Source organism: Hyaena hyaena, unplaced genomic scaffold (genome assembly GCF_003009895.1).
Source record: "Hyaena hyaena isolate Hyena2069 unplaced genomic scaffold, ASM300989v1 scaffold_590, whole genome shotgun sequence".
Lineage (NCBI taxonomy): Eukaryota > Metazoa > Chordata > Mammalia > Carnivora > Hyaenidae > Hyaena > Hyaena hyaena.
In genome coordinates, this window is record NW_024081221.1 from 1,069,351 (window position 1) to 1,083,664 (window position 14,314).

The following is a 14,314-nucleotide window of genomic DNA, read 5'->3' on the forward strand; positions in this document are numbered from 1 at the left end:
GGCCTCCCAAGGATAGTTCCCCGCCTGGAAGCCCCGCCCTCCGTCGCCCCGGAGTGGCCCCGCCCTGGGGCGGGGCCACTGCCCAGGAGACCCCGCCTTCCGCTCCGGCGCTCCCTCTGCGCCCCCGAAGGCCCCGCCTCTGCGGCCTGCGGGAGGTACCCCCGCACGCGCACCTGGACTGAGTCCCTGAGAGGAGTTTTCCCAAGTATTATACATACTTTATTTATTTATTACTTTTTTTTACAAATAGTTTATTGTCAAATTAGTTTCCACATAACACCCAGTGCTCATCCCCACGAGTGCCCTCCTCCATGCCCATCCCCCCTCCCCCCTCCCTCCATCAGTTCTCAGTTTTTGTCAGCATTCAAGAGTCTCTCATGGTTTGCCTCTCTCCCTTTCCCCCACCATTTCCCCCCTTCTTCTCCCCCATGGTCCTCCGTTAATCCTCCTATACGTGCAAACATATGGTATTTGCCTTCTCTGCCTGACTTATTTCGCTCAGCATAACACCCTCAAGGTCCATCCATGTTGCTACACATGGCAAGATTTCATTGTTTCTCATTGCCATGTAGTATTCCATGGTATAGATAAACCACATCTTCTTGATCCATTTGTCTGTTGATGGACACTTAGGCTCTTTCCATGTTTTAGCTATTGTAGAGAGTGCTGCTATGAACATTGGGGTACATGTGCACCTATGCATCAGCAATACTGTATCCCTTGGGTAAATTCCTAGCAGTGATATTGCTGGGTCATAGGGGAGTTCTATTGTTAGTTTCCTGAGGAACCTCCACACTGTTTTCCAGAGGGGCTGTACCAGTTTACATTCCCACCAACAGTGTAGGAGGGTGCCCGTTTCTCCACATCCTCGCCAGCATCTAGAGTTCTCTGATTTGCTCATTTTAGCCACTCTGACTGGAGTGAGGTGGTATCTCAGTGTGGTTTTGATTTGTATTTCCCTGATGAGGAGGGATGCTGAGCATCGTTTCATATGTTTTTTGGCCATCTGGGTGTCCTCTTTGGAGAAGTGTCTGTTCATATCTTCTGCCCGTTTCTTTACTGGGTTGTTTGTTTTTCGGGTGTGGAGTTTGGTGAGTTCCTTATAGATTCTGGATATCAACCCTTTATCTGATATGTCGTTTGCAACTATCTTTTCCCATTCCGTTGGTTGCCTATTAGTTTTGTTGGTCCAAGTATTATACACACTTTAGGTCGTTTAATTAGTTAAATTTCCATTAACAGTATATTGCAGGCCATACATGGAATAGAAACTCCACGGTATTTGGTTCACGTTTATTCATTCATTTACTCATTCAACAAACACCCCTTGAATGACTATTGTGTACCCAACACCGTCCTGGAATGCTGGGGAACTGAAGTGAAGAAAAAAGAAGTAGTCCCGGCAGAAAACAGGGATGCCTTGTAAGGGCTAACAGTGCTGGATCAGAGGCGCCTCCGTAGTGTAGGGAGGTCAGGAAGGCTTCCTTGAGGACACCTAGGGTGAGACTAGAGGGATGAATTTGGGGAGGAATTAGAAGCAGAAGGGAACAGAAAGGAGGGAATTAGAAGAGAAGAGACTTCTGGAGCAGAGGAAGAGTAAATGCAAGTTGAGGAGGGATGGCATTGCAGTGGGGAAGTGGTCAAGTGTGGATGGATGAGCAGAGGAAGTGGGGAGAGATTAACATGCTGTATCAGAAAGGCATTTGGAAACCAGGGTAGTGGGTCTGTCCTAAATACAATGACACAGTCATTGAAGGTGTTTAACTAGGCAAGTGGTATCATAGTTTTTCAGGAGAAAAGGAAAGGATAGGGTAAGGGTCCCAATGAGAGATTATGGTAATCCAAACTACCAGGGATATGCAGGGTGGGAATGGAGGGAAGTGTGTGGGGAATATTTAGAAGATGGAATGAACAGAGATTGAGGGACAAAGTGAGGGAGGGAGAAAGAAGGTTCTAGGTTTCTGGTTCCCATAACCGAGTGAATGGTGCGGCCACAAGTGTCACAAGCAAGTGTCGCAAGTGTCACAAATCTGACACAGGCTTCCTTGAGATGTCTGGCAACCTTTGCTTATCTGTTCATGCTTAAAAATGGGTGTTTGGGGGTTTGTGGTGATTGGTGTGTAAATAGCAAAATGAGCTTAATCCTGATGATCTTCAAGGCAAATCGTTTGTTGTTTTTTGTTTTTTAATGTGAGAGTAGTAATTCTTTTTTTTTCTTTTAAAAATTTTTTAGTGTTTTTTATTTATTTCTAGGAGAGAGAGAGACAGCGTGAGCAGGGGAGGGTCAGAGAGAGAGGGAGTCACAGACTGAAACAGGCTCCAGGCTCTGAGCTGGCAGTCAGCACAGAGCCCGACGCGGGGCTCGAACCCACGAACCGCGAGATCATGACCTAAGCGAAAGTCGGACGCTTAACCGACTAAGCCACCCAGGCGCCCCAGTAATTCTTTTTTTAAAAATAGTTTATTGTCAAGTTGGTTTCCGTATAACACCCAGTGCTCATCCCCACAAGTGCCCTCCTCCATGCCCATCTCCCCCCTCCCCCCCCCACACCCCCATCAGTTCTCAGTTTGTTCTCAGCATTCAAGAGTCTCTCATGGTTTGCCTCTCTCCCTCTCCTCCCCTATTTCCCCCCTTCTTCTCCCCCACAGTCCTCCATTAAGTTCCTCCCAATCCTCCTATATGTGCAAACATATGGTAGCTGTCCTTCTCCAAGGCAAATCATTTTGGTAAGAGGATGAGTTTGGGCAGAGCATTGCCTGAAGTGGTCTGAGGCATCTTTCCATTCCTGCTTTTGGAGAAGTGGAGGCTGGAGAAAGAACTGAACTGCTGTGTGTGTGTGTGGGGGGGGGGGGGATACCACAGGATTCATCACCTCAAACACTGTCTTGCCAGTCTTCTTAATGGTCTAGGCCCTGGACCCAAATTACCAAATCAATATAAGTTTCTTCCTTATCCACTCCTATCACATACATAGCAGAGGAAAACATTTCCTCTCACTGTCAGGAGATGACGTTACTTCCTACTTCAGAAAGAGAATGTAAGGTATTTGGTAGGAATTTCCCACAGCCTCCTATACTCTTCTCTTTCCTTCCCCAACATCATTCACTCCCATTCTTTCCTTCTTCTAGTTGACACAGAGGAAGAGGAGGGCCCCTGTATGTTCCTCTTCTGGGACCTCGCACCATCAATTTTCTCCTTTTCTCTGCATTTCTACTGTTTCTTTACTTTCAGCATATGTTCAAGTCACTCACATTTTTCTCCTCAAAGGAGAAAGTCATACTGACTTTTTCTAATCCTATATTCTCCTATTTTCCCCTGAATTCACTCTTCTCAGGCCTTCATGCCATCGTGCCATCAAAATTGCTCTTCATTTGCCTGTAGTTGTCTTCCCTTTCCAGAATATATGCTCCACATCACCAGTTTTCATTCTGTTATACCTCCACCCCCAAATGTTAGCAAGGCACTTGGTGACCCAGTTAAAAAGGAGAATTCCTTGGCTTCCCTTTCAGCTAAGTGTGGTTATATCAAAAAGTTGTGGGGGCATCTGGGTGGCTCAGTCATTTGGGCCTCTGATATCAACTCAGGTCATGATCTCATGGTTCATGGGTTTGGGCCCCGCATTGGGCTCTGGTCTGACAGCTTGGAGCCTGGAGCCTGCTTCAGATTCTGTGTCCCTTTCTCCCCCTCACACTCTGTATCTCTCTCTCTCTCTCTCTCTCAAAAATGAATAATAAACAGAGGGGAAAAAAAAAGCTGTGGCCAATGAGATATAAGTAGAAATGGATCATGTCCCTTAAAAGAGAGAAGCTGTTGACATCTACATTCCTCTTCTCCCTTCCAGCTGTCTGGAAGATAGGGGGGAAAATGCTATAGAAATGGAGGCTATATATTAAGGAAGACAAAACTTCCCCCTTCTTCTAGGTCCCAGACTAATTCGGAAAGCAGAGGTACACCCTCCCTTGGATCAACCATAGACTTCTGGACCATTACACAAGAGAAAAAAAAACTGTGTTCTCTTAAAAATTACTGTTTGCTTGGACCTATTTGTTATAGTGATTTGGCCTATTCCCTGATACCCAGGGACACCGTCTATTTTATTCTCTACTTAATCTCCAGAGCCTAAAACATTTCAGAGCATAGGGCATGTACTCAATAAAACTTTGTTGACTATACTTTAAATACCTTTCTCTATGCTCTCCTTCAGCTAATATATTTTTCTCCTTCCTTTTCCATCTAAGCTTTTGTGAAAGTGTGCTTTTCTCAGGCTGCCACCTGTTTCTTGCACTCTAACATCCCTATAGGAATAAGTGACACTTTTCTCATTCTACTTGGAAATCGATTCCCCTTCTTCACTAAACGGCATTCCTTGTTAGTAAAACTGGATCGCATCCCTTGGAAGAGAAGCTTCTTGTCATTCACTTCCTCCTCTCCCTTCCTGCCATCTGGAAAATGGCAGACAGCATTTTCCTTGTGAGTAGGGAACTTTTGGTATAGAACTTTGGACTTCCTATAGCTCCTGCTGCATAATATATATTCAAGAACATTTACTGAGTGGGAGAATGCATTGTGTTTTTTGAAGATTAAAATGTGTCAGAGAACTTAATAGACTGCTCTGAGGTTACACTAGTTGTTTTTATGAAATATGCATTTTGTAATGGATGCCAGAGTTGCTATTGTTCAGTCTCACGGTGTTTTTGTTTTGTTTTTTAATTTGAACTTTTGTGTCCTTAACAAGATATTGTTCTAAGTTCCTTTATATATATTGTGGCGATCCCTGATAGGATTTGTTTGTTGTGGTTTTAAACCAACAAAGGACAACAGTTGAAGAACTGCTGATTTCCTTCTTTAACAAAAATTTTTTAAATGTTTATTTATTTTGGGGAGAAAGAGACAGAAACAGAGAATGAACAGGGGAGGGGCACAGAGAGAAAGAGGAAGACAGAGAATCCGAAGCAGGCTCCAGGCTCTGAACTGTCAGCACAGAGCTTAACGTGGGGCTCAAACTCATGGACTGACCTCATGGACTGATCTCATGAGAGATCATGACCTGAGCCAGTTGGACGCTTAACCGACTGAACCACCCAGATGCCCCTGATTTTCTTATTTAGTGCTGCCCTTAGAAGGAATTTAGTTACTATTGGAACATTCTGTGGAGTCTGTGACTGGCTAATCCCAGCTCCCTTTATTTTGTGCACATGCACAAAATCAGTCTGTACCTGAGAGCAAGTTTTGCTTTTAGGCATCAGAAGGATATTAGAGCCCTGGAAACAAGTGACGTGGCTTAAGTAATTTTTTTTACAAAGGTTGAAGATGAGAAGATCTGAGAGATTTTTTTGAGACAGAGAGAGAGTGGGGGAGAGAGAGAGACAGAGACAGAGAGAGAAGACTTCAAACAGGCTGCATGCTGTCAGCACCCAGCCACCTCCATCTCTTGAGCTGTGAGATCATGACCTGAGCCTCGATCAAGAGTCAGAAGCTCAACCAACAAACCCAATTGTTGGACACCCCAGGTGTCCCAATGTGAGAGATCTTAAAATAGTGGTCTTCAAAAACTTCAAGTATAGTCCAAAATCAACTGTGTGAATCAGTATACTTCCTTGTATACTGATTTGGGGGGATTACATCTAACAATATCATAATAAATTAACTTAGCTCCAAGGATATGGTTTATAGTACATTTTAATATGTAAATTATAAATAAAATTGTTACATCACACTTTAAATGTATTTGACAAAATTTAAATACGTTAGAGTTTCTTACAATCATTCATTTAAAATTTTTGTGATAAGCTACTCTTTAATGGTAGGAAACTTTATATTATTCTATTTTTTTTTCTTGATCTTGCCCTTCCATTTTACCTTCTCCTAGAATTCTTTGTTTGATAACAAACAACTATATGGCATATACCATGTGCCAGATGCTTTACAACACAGGCTCGTTTAACACTGCCTCGGGTTAGGTGCTCTGGAACCATATTTCAAGATGGAGATTAGCATGTAGGACACTCATGAAGGACTGTTGGGGTCAACACCTCTGGAAGGCAGAAGAAAGACACCGGGTTGGGCAGAGAGAAAAGATGAGCTGTGATTCAATACCTACAAAGGTCTCAGCCAATCCACGAGAAACTTTGAAACTGGATTGGCCCTCCAGAGTTGTCTTGAATTGAGATAAGGGACATTGGACTTTATTCCACCCCACTGATGTGGCTATGTCATTGATGTGACCTGTCCCTTGAACGAAATGTGGCTTTGAATGAGGCAATTTTCTCTGCCAAACAGCCCCCAGACACAGCTGACAGCTGAAGGACGTCTCATGGCAACTTTCCCAGCAGCCCAAGGACTAAGTCATTTATTACTAAAGGGCGACATTTAGGAGAAACACTATGGACTCTACCACGTCTTCATCATGAGGACAATATTGTTATTTCTTCCCTGTTACAAATGAGACAAAGGAGACACAGAAATGTTAAATAAATTGCCCAAGATATTTCTTAAGTGGTGGAGTCCCCAAGGATATGAACCCAAACAATATAGCCTTCTATATTGGCTTCTATATATATGCTTCTATTGGCCCAAGTACTTATCAAATGGAAAAGCCACTTCATCTAATTCTGTTATTAAAATAATCTTTAAAAACAGAAGTTGGCAAAAAAAAAGGTTATTTTTTTGTTAAGGGCCAGAGTGTAAATATTTTCAGCATTTTAGATTACTCTGCCTCTATCACAACTACTCCATTCTGCCATTGCAGTGCAAAAAAAACCATGGATGGTACATAAACAAAGGGGTGTGGCTGTGTTACAGGAAAAAAATATTTATAGAAACAGGTGGCAGTTTGGATTAGTCTGTTAAACCTTGTTTCAGAAAAACACTTAAAGATAGAGAAAGCACTCATGGTTTATTGTTATAGGAATAAAATAATACCAAATGGAGTAAACATAATAATTCTAACCTTATTTTTTAAAGATCGGAAAGAATTATCCCAACATTTTATTAGTAGATTTCTCTGTGTGATGGGCTTAGAAGTGATCGTTATTTTCTTCATTATACTTTTCTATGTTTTCTGAAATAAAAATGTAAAAATTTTAATGAGAAAGAAAACCAATGAATATTATTTTAAAGAGTATAGTCGGAGAATGAATTAGGATGCTAAATTCCATAATGGTAGACAGATACATCATAATCTTGTACCCATAGGATTAAGGCTACATACTAAATGTTTCGGAAACTGGAGCCATTCTAGTATATTTACTGTAACATGGGCAGTGCTAACATTTCCTGCTTTGCTCACCACTTAACAGGGTCTCTGCTTCATTTGTGGGTAACTTGGTATTATGGAATGAATGTGTGCGTGTCCCCCTAAAATCAATATATTGAAACCCTAACACCTATGTGATGACAATAGGAGATGCAGCCTTGGTGAAATAAGGTCATGAGAGTGGAACCCTCACAAATGGGAGAAACTCCCTTACAAAAGGGACCCCAGAGAGCAAACACAATTTTCTGGACACATTGAAGTCAGCACTCTGAAATCCAGAAGAGAGTCCTCATCAGAACTTGACCAGGCTGGCACCTTGATCTCAGACTTCCAGCTTCCAGAACTGTGAGAAACACATTTCTGCTGTTTGTAAGTCATGCAACCTATGGTAATTTGTTAGAGGAGCCAGTACTGACTAAGAAACTTGGCTCATCCCTTCTGATGATCACTGAAGCACTAAAGCAGCAGCCAGCAAAATAGTATCAGACACCGCTCTTAATTCTAGCAAAACACAGGCCTGGTCTTTTCCCCTCCTTGAATGAGATTTGAGTAAATCGCACTTGGGCTTTTGAAACAGATGATGAGGCTAAATTCTGCTCGTCTCTCCCTTCCCATAGTCATTGCCCTAGTTTTGGTATTAATTACTGCTCACCCAGACAGTAGTCTCCCAACTGGCCTCTCTTCCTACCTTTATTCTCTAAACCATTTCCTCTGTGTAGCCAGACTGATCTTCCTCAAGCACATCTCAAGTGACCCTCTTACGTAGAACTCTGCATTGGTTCATGCTCCCTGCAGACCAACATCGAACTCCTTAGCCTGCAGTTAAGTCATCAATACTGTAAATCTTAATGGTCCGTGAGAAGGAATATTTGTGTTTTTAATGGATCAAATTAATTTTAGAATTACCTAAACCAAAGCCCAAAGCAGTTGTGAAGGCACGCCTCTCTTGGTAGTAAGATGAGAAAAAGATTCCCAGAACCATCAGTGAAATTTAGACGTATATCTAACGATGAAGACGATGCATTCACAACCAGGGTAATTTTGAACAAAAGACCAAGTCACAGAAAAACCAAAGCTTATCTGATAGTCCTGAGTCAATATTTTGGAATGTTTCTGATGTAATCTATGATGTATGACTATAAAACCTTTTAAGGGATAATTAGTTTGATTCTCATGTTCAAAATCCTGGACCATGAGGAGCTTATTTGAGAAGCCAAGCCTGACATTGTTAGTAAGTATAATTGCAACCCCAGGAAGAAATGCAAGAGGTAAGAAACCAAAAGCATAAAGAGAATTAGAATTGGAATCAGGATAGAAATGATGAGGAAAAATCTACTTCCTAAAGTCTAACCCTTCTGTAACTTTTGTTATAAGTCAGTTTTATAGTCTTTAAAAAGAGAAATTATTTTTTCTTCTTCTGAAAAACATTTAAAAGAATCTGCTACTCTAAACTTGAGAAGAAATGTTCAGTTTGCAACATTTATGAGTTTGAGGGAATCTAGCTTATTAAATTAATATATTTTCAATATATATGTTGTATAAATGAGGTAAAATATGTACTAATGATTTGAAGTAATTTATTAAAATTACATATAATACTGGATAGTCCTCTCCATGTAACATGTACGAAAGCTTCTGGGATATTTTTTAAAAAATATTATCACCATGAAATTTTCTCCATTCTGGCCCAATATGTTTTCCCCATTTGATCCCTTAACCCGTGCCTAGTTCTAGCCCTACTGAATTGTGCCTAATTATTTTTATATAGCACTTTTCCTGTAACATGTCTGCTAGAGTAGGCAGTTAGATGCCCATGAGCAGGAGGGGAGAAAAGAAGGTGACAGACAGACAAATGCCAGGGACCACCTGGTCTCTGCCAAGAGACCACCCCATTTCCCTTAGACCAACCCCGTTTGCTGCTTAGCACAGGCTGATAAGCAGAAGATACGGGCTACAGGGACTTCCCCAACTTTGGAGCATGCACACTTAGTAAAGACCGTGTGACCTAGTAATTCCGAGGCTGTAATAATACCATTATGATACTATTTGCAATGAGGTTTGAGCCCCAACATGGGTTACGCTTACACTCTCCTAGGAAGATGACTAACACAGACTTGTCCAAAAGGTTGGGGGGGAGGAAACCAAGGCAGACTCAAGATGGAGTGATAATATGATAAGAGGGAGGATACAAAATAAACCTCATAAAAGAACACAATGAGAAACTTGGGGTGCTGCTCCCCCCCCTCAGATCAGCCCTCTCTTCTGTTTTTGGAGTGTACTTTCGCTTCGCTAAATAAAAGACCTTTGCTACTTTAACTCTCTATCTCTCTACTGGGTCTCTCAAATGAATTCTTTCTTTTGAGAAGAAAGGAACTAAGGAATTTCACAATCCACTGCCCAGTAACATGCCTTTGTTCCTTTTTTTTTTTTTTCCTGGAATGCCCTTCTCCAACAATTAGAAAAATTAAATTCTATTCATCCCTCAAGATGTATCACTCAGTTCATCTTTGAAATCTCTCATTGCCGGAAGTAATGTCTATCTTTCCAAACTCCCTAGCACCTTGCCTCCTGTTCCTAAGATCTTTTGGCTCTTCACACACACACACACACACACACACACACACACACACACACACACACCATTATATACTGTAATAGTTCTACTGCCTATTATACTGCAACATATTTATATGGTTTATGAATTCCTTGAGAGTGGGATACATGTTACAGTCATCATGGTTCCCCTCATTATGTATTGAATCATGATGAAAGGAATGCATGATGAAAAATTATACAAATACATGAATGCTTCCATTCCAACTTAAAAATTTAAAAATACTATTGTGAAAGCAGTATTGAAGGAAATGTCTTAAAATTCAAATATTCCCACCATTCCCAACTCTTTTCATTTCTCTGTTTCTAATTCATGATTTATCCAGGCTCATACAACATGTTTGTTTGAGTAATAAGATGTTAAAATGGAATTTGTCATTTCTAGTATCTGATTAAAGCCCCACTAGCCTGGAACAAAGTAATAGGTAATAATTACTCCCACATTCCAAAGTGAGATGCTACCACCTGTAGATTTTGTAGACTGAAGACCCCAAACCCTCCTGAAGGGGGCTTGGAACTGAAGAATCTGAATTTCTTTGGAGAAATTCATGCCCAGCAAGTCTTACTCCTAATTCCCTAGTGCTGTTGTTCATGGAGGGTTTGATCTGTGCAAACTGGAACAGAGACACAGGCAGAGAACATGATGGTCTGCTGTCTGAGCCATGCCTGAAAACGCTAAAGGCTGCCTGGTTGTTCTGAAGCTGAGCAGTGAGAGGAGCATCTATTGGAAACAACCTTCACTCCTGGAGTTTGCCAGGGTAAACAATGCCTCAGCATACCCTGTAGACAAGATGAGAGCCAGAGGGCAAGAGAAGCAGCAGAGCCCAGTCAGTAAGAGGACTTTCTGGTGGGACTGAGGTGACCTCAGCTGAGAGACACTGAAGGTGTTCCTCTGGGAATAGTCTGGTGTGAGAGGAGGTGGAATTCTACATCCCCCACAGAAGAGCCGAGTTTAAAAGAACTTGGGATGAGAGATTCCCAGTAAAGCAGTTTCCCAAAGAATGAGGGACAGCTCCACAGTGGAGAAAGAGATCACTTGAATACCTTCCAAAAGCACAGCAAGACAGTTAAGCCACTCTTTCCTGCTGGTCTACCTGCTCTTCATGAGTGTGTGAAAGGCAGACAGGCACAAAGTGGGGAAATGGGAATCCCAGCTGTGGAGAGGAGAATCTTCAAACTCAGAGTTTGGGCTACTACATGGGAATAGACATTTTGATATGGGAAGCAAATAGTTTTTATAATTAAATGTGAAAGAAGTCATTTTTATACAAAACACTGACCCAAAGACTCATGGAACCAGCTGGTGATTTCGTCTAAGTGGCAAAAAAGAACATATATATATATCCTGGTCTCAAAAATAGAAACACAAGGAAAGTGGGGAGTAAAATAAAGTTTTATAATGCATCCTATGACATCCTGCATATTCAACAGATAGGTGATATTCAAATGGAATCAAATGAGCAAAAACTGTATGCAACTGAAATTTCAAGTTTTCAATAAGTTAATACAAATAATAAAATATAATAGGGGTGCCTGGGTGGCTCAGTCGGTTGAGCATCCAACTCATGACTTTGGCACAGGTCGTGATCCCAGGGTTGTAGGATCAAGCCCTGCATTGGTCTCTGCCCTGAGTGTAGAGCCTACTTGAGATTCTTTCTATCTCTGTCTGTCCCTCCCCCAACCCCCACATTCACATGTGCTCTCTTTCTTTGTCAATAAATAAAAAAATTAATTAATTTAAAAAATATATAATAATAAATTACAAAAATATTTTGCACTCTCTATACCAAAATATTAACTGAAAAGTGTCATGTTACACAAGGCTGAAACCTATAGTTCTCCAGGTTATGCATTAAATGCCTCTGGAAGGGTCATTTGTACTTATTCTGACAGTTGTCAGCCAATAAGTCTTGAGAAAAAAGTCACTTCTCGAATATTGGGTATGATCCTGTATATTACATGTATAATACAGCAAAGGGAAAGCTACTGTATATCATTAGAACCATTCACACATGGTGTATAAATTAGGCAAATGCTCAAGCTATTAGAACATTATTTTGTGATGATGGATATTGCTACAGGAAACTTGGACGAATGTGTGTTAGACTATTTCAGCCATCATTTAGGATAAATCTAACTTCTTCTCCTATGGGGGAGTGTGAATAATGGGAGGAAGAGATACCAAAAGTTATACAGTAACATAAATACCATAGAAACAGGAAAGAAGGGGCATATTTGCTAAAGAAAATGGAAATATCAGTCAACATCCCTGTGAGAACTATAGTCAGGCATTAATTGCAACCAGAGGTTGACTAACGATACAAGAATTTGGCAAAAATAAATGAAAGCATTCTATGAGCATCAATTTGTTGTGTGGAATTTATAATACAGAAATTTGTATATCTTGTTATTATTTGTAAATAATACCTATAAATATACTACACACTCTTCATATCAGTAACATTTATAATAAACTTAACATAAACTTGTGTACATATGTACACACACTTTTTTCAGAGAACCAATTACTAAATACTCCAGCAAACCACTGGATGCTGTACTTTTTCATTTCCTTCCCTTTCCTAAGCCAATTACGTAGTAAGCTCTTTGGTTCTGTTTCCTAAGTATTTCTCAGAACTGTTCACTCTTTCCATCCCCGCTGCTGGTATTTGAGAGCCTTATCTTTCATTGGTATTTTGCTAAGTTTTCTAATAGTTCTCTCAGTCTCCAGGTTTGCTCTCCTGCAATTAATTCTTCACACAACCAGCAGAGCAATGTTCCTAAAATGAAAATGTGATCAAGTCACTCTTGTGCTTAAAACTATTCAGTGGCTCCTTGTTGCTTTCAAGATAAAGTCTAAACCCCTTAACATGGCATCAGAGAAATGCCTATTTATCTTCTGCTCCCTGGACTTCCAACCTCCATGTCACAGCATGGACTGGGCACCCTTTTCACAGGTCTTTTTTATAGATATTATCATATTGTATTGTCATTACCTGTTTTTTTGTCTAATATTCTGTTATTAAAATTTTCAAACATACAGAAAAGTTGACAGAAATATACAGGAAACTCACCACCCACCATCTAGACTCCATGATTAACATTTGATCTATAACTGACATATGTGCTTTATCATATATGTGTCCATCTTCACATGCCTATATCCATCTTCTTTTTATTTAATGGATTTCAGAGTAAGTTGCCAGTAATAGTACACTTTGCTTCCAAACACACCAGCATAGTATCATTAACTAGTGTTTGTCTTTTCATTACTTCAAAATATATATTTTTGGTAAAACTGGCCTCTGCCTTTTACTTCCTTATCTCTTTCACGGGGCCGAAGCAACTGGGTCTTATTTGTTTTCTTATCCAATGACTCACATGTAGTAGGAACTGTATGTGAGTTAATGTTTGTTAAATAAATACGTTTGGAATTTCATCAGATGTTAGTTTCTTGATCCATACATAAAAGTAACTTTGCCATCGCTTTGACTTATTCTCTTATTCCCTTCCCCAGAAAATTTTATAGAAATCAATTACATTCTACCCATTCAGCATCAGAAGCAATTAAGAATTTTAATCTGTTAATCATGGCAGACAAGCTGCCCCTCACGCTGTGTCTTTCCACAAAGTCCCACAAGGTGGTGCCCAAATATCTTTTTTCAAGCAATAGTCCCTCAAGACCCAGGGTCGGTCCTAATTTGTGTCAGTATTTGGCATTTCCGAATTTGGTCAATCAACATCATGGAAAATATATAATTAAGTAAAAATTACTTCTGTGAAAAAGCATATAAAGAGAGGAGTCAATATGGCAGAGTAGTAGGGGACCCTATGCTTGCCTTGTCCCTGGAATACAGCTGGGTAATCAAATCATTCTGAACACCCAATAAATCCAGCTGAGGGCTGAGAGACCAAACTGCACAGTGAGAGGGAGAAAAGCGGCCACATGGAGGAAGTAGAGGGAAGCATTGCATTGTGATTTGCTGTGCGGGCTCTTATCACCTGGATTTGAATTCTGGACTCTAGAAACTGCATATGTGATCTTGAGCTAGTCGCAAAATATCTTTGTCCCTCAACTTTCCCATCTGTAGAATGAGAAAGATAAAATAGTACCTACGTCCCAAGTTGGTTCAACAGGCCTGACACTTGCAGCGTTCAGCTAGACCACCTGCTTGGAACACCTGGCTTCTGCTCTCCAGACCACTTGTCCCTCTCCGTGGCCAGTTCTAGGAGATTGTGCTGCTCCAGGAACACGTGTGCTGCCGATGTCCACAGCAATCCCTTGGCCTGCTGGGCGGAACCCCATCTCCCTACCATTGTTCACGCTGCTTCATCTACTGAAAACTCTCTCTTACTTTTCTGGTTACTAAGTTTTCCCCTCCCTGCAAAACTCCTCTCAAACCTTACTAAATCCCCAAATCCATCTTGGTGATCTATTTTCCAGG